This window comes from Xiphias gladius, chromosome 5 (genome assembly GCF_016859285.1).
Source record: "Xiphias gladius isolate SHS-SW01 ecotype Sanya breed wild chromosome 5, ASM1685928v1, whole genome shotgun sequence".
NCBI lineage: Eukaryota > Metazoa > Chordata > Actinopteri > Istiophoriformes > Xiphiidae > Xiphias > Xiphias gladius.
Window position 1 is genome coordinate 3,381,608 of NC_053404.1, and position 8,794 is coordinate 3,390,401.

At 40.8% G+C, this 8,794-nt stretch overlaps 1 long non-coding RNA gene across 1 annotated transcript; it reads right to left on the reverse strand.

Moving 5' to 3' along the window:
• Positions 1–4,627: 4,627 nt before the first annotated feature.
• LOC120789529 lies at positions 4,628–8,160 on the reverse strand. The gene is made up of 3 exons (XR_005707408.1): positions 8,120–8,160; positions 5,972–6,077; positions 4,628–4,686 (listed from the first exon to the last, which is right to left on the reverse strand). It is a non-coding gene; the product is annotated as an uncharacterized LOC120789529 (long non-coding RNA).
• Positions 8,161–8,794: the final 634 nt, after the last annotated feature.

Sequence of the window (8,794 nt, forward strand, 5' to 3'; positions counted from 1 at the left end):
AGTGGCATATTTTATGAAACATGAAGCTCTAACATGGCAATGAACACATCTTGATTTTATTTATGCCCTGTCAGCCATAAAATGTATGTGTCCGTGGGGGTCATTTATTCTGGGGATGGATATGCCCCCTCCTAAATCCAAGTGTTATTTCTAAGCCGATAATGTTTCTCAGGTGGTATAGAGGCTATCCTAAACTCTGGAGAGGATCAGCTTGTTGTGGCCATGCACAGCCTGGCAAGAGGCCCTGCTGACACTACATGGGAATAAAAACGACCCACTTTCCTCTGCGTATAAAATACAAACAAGAATGTGAATACATGCACAAAGCTTTACCATGACTCTCATGTGTGTGTTTGAAAGCAATTTAAATCCAGCATTTCAAAGCAGATTTCAATGGCTATTGCGGAAAAAATGCTGAGCATTAATTGCATTAAAAATGGAGTTTGATTCAATGAAATCATAAATTAGATAAGTTAACTTACACATTCTAGTTAGTTATGATTGTACATCAGCCAAAGCTAATGCATGAAATGACTGTTTCTTAGGCAACAATGTATTTGACTAAAAAACTTTATTTCAATCCTGAAGTCATTGTATGATTTATTGATTTTATTGTGTTTCTATTTTTTATTTTTGTGTTATAGATGTAAATACAGCATTATATCATTAATTAAACAGAATATAATATTCAGAAATAATACAGAAATTCAGGCTGTAATTGTAACTCTGTTAGACTTATGGAAGACATATTTCATTGCAACATGTTATTTGCCAGGTTAAAAGAAGCATATGTAAATAAATATCATTCACAATGTGTGTTTTTTCTTTTTGTCCAGATGAAAAACCCCAGACCCCATTGAGTCCACCCGGTTATGAAACCAAACCTACATCATTGGGTGTGTATATGTTGTTCAAGTGAACAATATGTAAAATGGACAAACATATAAGGACAATAATGCATTGGATTTATGAAGCACAGAGGGCTTAAGGCGCTAATGCAGAAGTATTACCAATGAACAATAATAAAAACCAAGTGAGTAGCCTGCAGAAAGGAAAGAAAAAACTATCCAGAAGTAACTTTCTGTACGAAGTTGAAACACTCAAATTCCCTAACAGTTTAAATTATATTACTCTTAAGTCTCCTGTCAGTTTATGGGCTATTTAAAGAACAACTGTAAGTTCATTGTTCATTCAGCCAACTCCTTACTTTCCACTCACAGTAAAAATGTGAAGAACTGAAACTAATTGCTGGTTGGGAGCTGAGAAAGGCATCATCAGAGATTCTGGGATAGGGTGTGGAAGGCTGATGATGTGGAGCCTTCGACCGAATTCGCACACATGCGCTCTCACAAACAAACGCATACTCTGCTTTTTCACCAGTACCACCATCAGTGTGTATTGAACTGCGAGTGGCGGTGGCGCGCTGGATGGAAGGGAGGGACGCTGTAGGACTTATTACAGTGTAGCGTTCAGAGAGCAGACTCTGATGACAAGGCTGCTGAGACATTAAAAGGAGAGTTTGTGCTTCAGGTCTGACCCCGGTTTAACCAGATCCTCTGTGAAGCTTCAGCCAAACCTCTCATCACCACACCACACTCTGCTAGGCTGCACTTTAGCTCTGTGTGTGTACATTTGTGACTGAATGTGTGCTGCAGAGCATGTACAGCATGTGTTTAAGTATTTCAGAACAGACTTGCATGAACTTGTGTGTGCATGCATGTGTATATATATATATATATATATATATAGCATGTACGTGAATGTGTGTGTGTATTCAACTGTGTTTCCGATTTTGCATGTGGGTATCTTGTGTCTCCGTCCGCACGTGTGTGTTTGCACGCGTGAAAATGTGCATATGCGTTCTCTTGTGTGTGTGAATTTCACCATCAGCAGGGCACCACAGGAAAACAATGGATTTTCCCTGAAGGAGGTAAAACAACAGCGGATTTATATTTCCCCACGCCCTTCCCCCTCCCATCACCGCCTACAACATATTACTTTCATTGGACTGGAACGCTCTCTCCCCGTGAAAAGGCTCTGGCAAGACCCCGTGCAGAATGTAGCGAAACTTGGATGCCTCCCTCAGCACTAATACCACCGCACACATCGCCGGGGGGAGTCGACCCCTCACCGCGCTCCTCTATTTTTCCCTGCTGATGTTAAAGAACTGATGACTAAACAGCAGTAAGCCTTCTTATTGTATTAACTACCTGTGGCTGTTGTTGTTTCCATAATTTGCCTGACATTTAATCTGTGTAAGAGCAACTTTATGGGCTTACGCGAGACTGAGCATGAAAGCGGCAGTGAGGAAAAATGGCATAAATCAGTTTCCTGTATATGTGTTGGCAACCACAGGTTTTCACAAAATATTAAATTTAAATATTATAGCCAGTGATAAAATTGGAGTTAACAACACTGTGAACATGTAGGTGTCTGCATAACACCTACAGTACAAGACTTCAAGTCAGATGTTTACATGAGAATGAAACTGAATCCTGTAACCATGACTCTTAGAAGCTACTACAGCTGTTGTTCGAAAAAGGAAGTTGGGACAAGTTCAAACTAACATCTTAAATCTTTGAATTAATTCAACAGCAAGCCATGTAGCCTGTCCTAAAATACACTGGAGAATTAATGTTCCGTTCATGTGTGGTGTCTCCGCTGCCTAATCTGAGTGAAAAGCTGGCCTTACTTTGAAGTTACCAATTGAAAGAAACATTACTTTGTCTCGTAAAGCAGGTAAGGCCGTTGAAGTTACTTCTCTTCTCCGGACAGATGTATTTTCTCAGTTGCAGTTTTGACGATGGTGTGCTGCTTTGCACAGTGGCGTGAAAGTTCAGCTTGTTGAGTTACACAGGTATTTAAGCCTGACATTTGTTGCAACAGCCTCAACCCGAGCCAAACCCAAAAGACACCTGCCAAGCCTGAACCAGGTAGCAAGCGTACACACAATCAAACACACCTTCACTTCTGAAATGAGGTGATTGCAGTAGATTTATAAATGACTCCCTTAAAGATAGAATGAGCTCATTGCTGGGCAGAACCACCCTGTGTTAGAGATTGCGAATGAAAGACAAACAGTCCGGTCAGACAGCGTGCATTAAGTGGCTGTTGGCCTGGTGAGGAAAAGCCCCTGGCAGCCAGGCTGTCTGGGGTTGAAGTTTCATTATCATCTGCTATCAAGTGTCTTCCATTGAGCCCAATGAATCACAGGATTACAGAGGAAACACTGCATTGTTGTCTGAAGGCGTCAGTGCCTCTGATCCATGTCTTTCCCTCCGCCCACCCCTGGTCGCCTTTGCCCGCCCTGGTCATAAACCCAGGCAGTGCCACTATCATGCTCTCCTCTCTGTTACTATGTCTTTGTCTAGGTCTCTCAACCTCTCTGTGCTTCTTCTGTCTCTCTCATGATGTCTGCTCTCTCTTGGAATGACCAAACCTATGATGGATCATGGGCTGCAGCGCCACATTGACACACACCGGACTGACCTCTCTGCCAATGGTCAGGCCTTAATTAAAGGCATAAATCAGCAGCATTTATCAATCAAGATGAGACGCCTGGATATGTGTATCTGCAAGGCTGAGCTTTATTATTGCACACACATTATACATACACTTATAGTACATATTTGGTATGGTGATGCGGTAAATCCTGCTAAATATAATTTTTACGAACTTTGTACAAATAACAGAGAACGGGATAAAGAGGAGAAGCAAGTTAAAGACAAGTTAAATCTGCATTGATTGATATTTTGGCAACTTGGGGGAACTAACACAAGCTGAAAACACAACACTGACATCAAATCACATTTTAAAGCCGAAATGCAAATGAGCAAGTAAAATTGGCTATTTACACATCCAGAAGACAAAGACCAACATTTCTGTCCAATAGTCACTCTCCTATTAGTGTAGCTTGGTACTACACAAAGTCTTGAGGGAAAGCTCTGTCTCATTGGCTGCTGAATGCTCCTGGAGTTCACCAGCTAGTTACAAACTTTGTTTGCTATTTGGTGCTGGACAGGTAGTGTACAGTTGGCTTTTCTGAGCTTTAACACTGAAAATAACTGCCTGCTGCGGCTGGAAATTAGGTTAATGAGAACAGTGTGTGACCTGAAGAACCAAAACACCTAGCTAAAGAGGCTAAAAGGCTACATAGAGCTGAGGGGAACCGCAGAGTCAGGTTTCCCCAGGTTTTCTGTGGGTTCCAAAGATGAGCCCATTTGCAACACAGAGTCATTTGATCCATTTTCAATATAAGAAATACTCATTTTTGCAGTCTTAAGGGATTTAATTTTTCAGGATTTCCAAAGTCTGTGATCTGAATTTCTCATTAAAAGGGACAATCTCAGGAAGATCTACTTTGTGAATTCACTCTAAGTACACACACACACGCACTCTGTCTCCCTGTCTGTATGGGTGTGCATAGGAGCCCTAGCATAAAGCACAGGCTTGTCAAAGGAGACCAGTAAATGGAGGTGCTCTGTTTCATGAACTGTGACTGAACTTGTTCAAAATGGGTAGAAATGTTAGACAAATATGGTGTCTGAAAACCTCAGAAACGTCATTCTTCCGCCCCTTCCTCAAACCCCCCCAGCCCACCCTTCTTCCCACCCGTCCTCCGCCCACAGTCCTTCATCCTCTGCCAGTCCACGGCCTGACATTTTCCAAGGCTGCCAGGACAGAGGCCTGCATGTCAGAGAAAGAGAGGGAGAGAGACATTGAAACTGAGGGAGAGAGGGGCCTCTCAAACTAGATTTACATTATGTTGAGTTTTTTTTTTCTTTCCCTGAGCTTTTCCACATTTACAAAGTTCATAAAGGTCATCAGTGGGTGCCTCACTTTCCCATTCTTTCATTTGCTTGCTTTTTTTTTTTGCTCCTTGTTTCTGGTCAGTCCATCTGAATCAGCCCATCGGATTTTAGCCACTCTTTGGAAAGATGTATAGTTTTTATTTTTTTAAGTGGTAATTAAAAAAAAAAAAATTACCTTAAAAAATCAGACATAACCAATCAGTAAATAATTTCTCTTCCATTTTGTTCATGCCGTTAACTCAATTTGTAATTCCCCCTGGAACTGTTTCATTCCATTAGGAGAATTTTTGAAATCCCATTCACAATATACATACACTCACATATACAACACTGAATATAAGACTAAAAGTTAATATGGATTAAGATTTTTGCAGTGTATTAGCCAGTCAACCAAAATAGGATACTATCTAAGACAGTCTTTACAGTGTTAAAAGTGTGTAAAGAATTCAGACAGATAACTATAGTAAATCACTCTTGTTGTCGTGATTATGGTCAATTAGTCTCTTACAGTGGTAGAAAGGACCTCCTTCCCCAAACCTCATCACCCTACAGCGACAAAATGAATGAATGACCTTGTATTCCCCTCCTCTACCTCTCCCACACACAGAGGCCGCTGACAAAGACGCCCATTTTATGTGCCATGTTTGATTTGATAAGTGGCAAACCTCACCTTTGTGAGACAGAGGAGGAAAAAATCCCCCGCTCTATTTATGTGAGGTTTGAAATGCAATGAGAAGGGAGTGTGTGTGTGTGTGTGTGTGTGTGTGTGTGTGTGTGTGTGTGTGTGTGTGTGTGTGCGCGTGTGCGTGTGTGCGCGCGTGCGTGTGCGTGTGTGTGCGTGTGTGTGTCTGGGGTGAGAGAGTAAAATTGAGATAATAACCCTGCCTATTGTCTTGCATTCAATTATGAGACAAAGGTGTGTCTTTGCCATGGATGGGGATGAGCCAGTCCCTCCTGAGGCTTCTCACGGAGCTAGATGGCAAGTAATGGACTTGAACTGTGGATGTTTGAACTTTAACTTTTTGGAAGGAGGAGAGTTCACACAGAAAGCTACACCGTGATGACAATACACCTCAAATCATGTTGTTGGACTTTTGTTCAATTGACCGTTCTCTGAACCGCTCCCCCCGCTCCCTCAAAGTATGAATGTCCAATCATACCTCAGCAGCCGTAGTTTGGCAGGGCTCAAGTGGTGTGTATGGGGTTGTAGCATTGATGTATTGAGAGAGCTGGATATGGCGCCACCACTCAGCTTGGACAGAACACCTCCAATTGCAAACAAGGTCAATTATTACTCTCTGCATGATGAATTTTCGATCCATGGAGGTTTTATATTTGCAGAACTTTCCCAGAGCCAAGAAAAGCAAATCTTATTTGTGTGTCGTCAACTCAATGTTAGGTCTAAGGGCCGACCAGGAGAAACACTAATGCACATGTGCAGTGGGTAACACAACATGGAAGTAAACCAGGAAGACAGAAAACTTTTTTAGCTTATGTGCTCAGTGAGCAATATTTATTCAAGTGACTGGGTGTGATCTTTGAGTCCATTGTTTTATTATACATATTTGAGTTGTAGTAAGAGCGATCCTTAATATACAAAGAGATTGGAGGGTTGTTTCTTTTTTATCGCTTTTCCAAAACCAAATACACAATAGTACAAGTGAAAAGCATGGATTAAACTGTGTTTGAATGCTCCAAAGTAAGCTGCAACTGTTAGCTTGTTTGGCTCACCAATATCTGCAGTAGCAACATAATGTTACTTTAAAAGCCAAGAACCCTATCATTAGGTAAGTACTAACTATGTTAGAAAAATCCCCCTTCAGCAGTGGAACATCCACTGTGTGGGAGATGGTCCCAGATGATACTATTTGAGGAAGTATCCAATAGCAGCCCCAGCCCATGCTAACTGAGCTAGCATTAGGTTTGCTAAACTCATTTGTTTGGCCTCATCCTCAGACCATTTCCCCCTGTAAAAGTGAAACACACGGATTGAAAATATGATCATTAAAGTATGAATCAAACTTTTTTTCCAACAAGTCCTCTCAACCTGAATGACCATGAAGGTTATTTGTCCCTACTCTCTGATACGAACTATCAGAGGGTAGCGCCACCCATGGTGGCAGGCATTCTGGACCTTTGTCGTCATGGTTACAATGATAAACAACCGTTTTTTTTTTTACTGGTGGACAGTCTCGTTTCGTGTAGTAAACATCCAAATAGGGTTATGTTAGAATGAATAACATTTCAATTACATTTGTAATTGAAATACTATAGTATAGCTAAAACTACAGCTGACTAACCTGCATCACAAAAGCAGTGTTGCTCATTATTTACATGAATTCTATCAACTTTTGAGGATTCTGACTTTTAGCCTGAAACATGTAGCTTTAGCCTCACTCTTTCAGCATTATATTGTGAATGTTGGTATTGTGTGTATATGTAATTACTGTTTGCTGAGTTCATGTTTTAAATGAGTTAGATGAAAACAGTAAAAAGTCGCCTGGAGACAGAGTTCACAACCAACTGCAAAGTTAGTGTTGATGTAGCCAGCTGATTAAATCTGCTAGTGACACTCGTCATTCCAGCAGTCAAACACCGGTTATTTTGGGAGGTAAAGTTGTGGGTCGATGGATAGAGATAAGCAGACTGTTGTAGTTTAGTTCTGTGTAAAATCAAAGACCCAGTGTTTCAAAAATAATTTTAAATTTGAGTGGTAAATCTGTTATTTCTGTAAACTTGCTAGAATGGAAAGCTTGGCTGACGTAGCGTAACCAAGGGAGGTAAAGGGTCAGTCATCTGTGCAGTTATGATGTTTGTGTTCAGCAGTGGTTCTCTCAATTCAGCTACGGTGTCTATCTGATTATTCCAAACAAATTTCAAAACTAATGGAAATAAATGGAAATATTATGAAATGTATAATTATGGGTTACTGATATCAGTAAGAGCAAAGATCCTGTTTGTCATGAAATGCAATGGTCTGGACTAAAATCCCTTACAGTGAGGTTCTTCTGGTTTTGTAAATTCAACAAAATGTGAACATCTGTCAAAAAGCCAATGTTTTCCATTCATAAATTTCTGACCAGTCATATTATATGTCTTCTGCACCAACTCTATTTTGTCTGGTAACCATCTCCAAAGAGAAACATTTTCCCCCTTTAAATGCAAGTGAATCGTGTCAAACCCCTTTAGACACCAAATACCACAAACCAATTCCAAATATGAGACTCAAAACTCATACCTATAGCAGTCCCATGTTACCGGAAGAACCTCCATATTACTTAGGTAAAATCATAAAAGGTCATACTTACTGTCACACAGCCCAGGTAATGCTCTGTGTAGGACCAATCCTGAAAGAAAAACAACAAGGAAAAATCAATTTCCTTGTCACATAGCTTGACCGAAATCGGTTTCAAGTGAGTTACATGATCCACAAGGCCCTCCCATTTCCTTCTCCAAACAGTGAGAACTACATTGGGGTGGCACAGAGGGAGAGAGAGAGAGAGAGAGAGAGAGAGAGAGAGAGGCCCATAGAGAACCTCAGAAAAGTGAATACTTGGTCTCAGAGCAAGGCATTATTGAAAAGGAAATGTTTTGTCAATTCAAAACCTAGTTCCTGTGATGGAAAAAGCCACCACAAATAGAAATTCTGGGTATTCTATTCTATGAGCGTATGTTTCGGCAAATGATGCACAGAAAATATAAACACTGAGATACACTTGTTATGTCTTGGTATTTTCTGACAACATTATCGGTCACGGACGGTTAAAAAAGTTTCAAATGTAAACATAGCACATCACTCTTAAGTGTGATATTCCTGCTGACACTACTACTGTGAGCATGTTAGCATGCTGATATTTGCATTTAGCTCAAAGAAGCACTGTGCCCGAGTCCAGCCTCTCAGAGCTGCTAGCATGGCGGTGCACTGTCAGCCTTAAATTCTCATTTGGGGGTATTATTTAAAGATCACCTCAATGTTCCTTGAC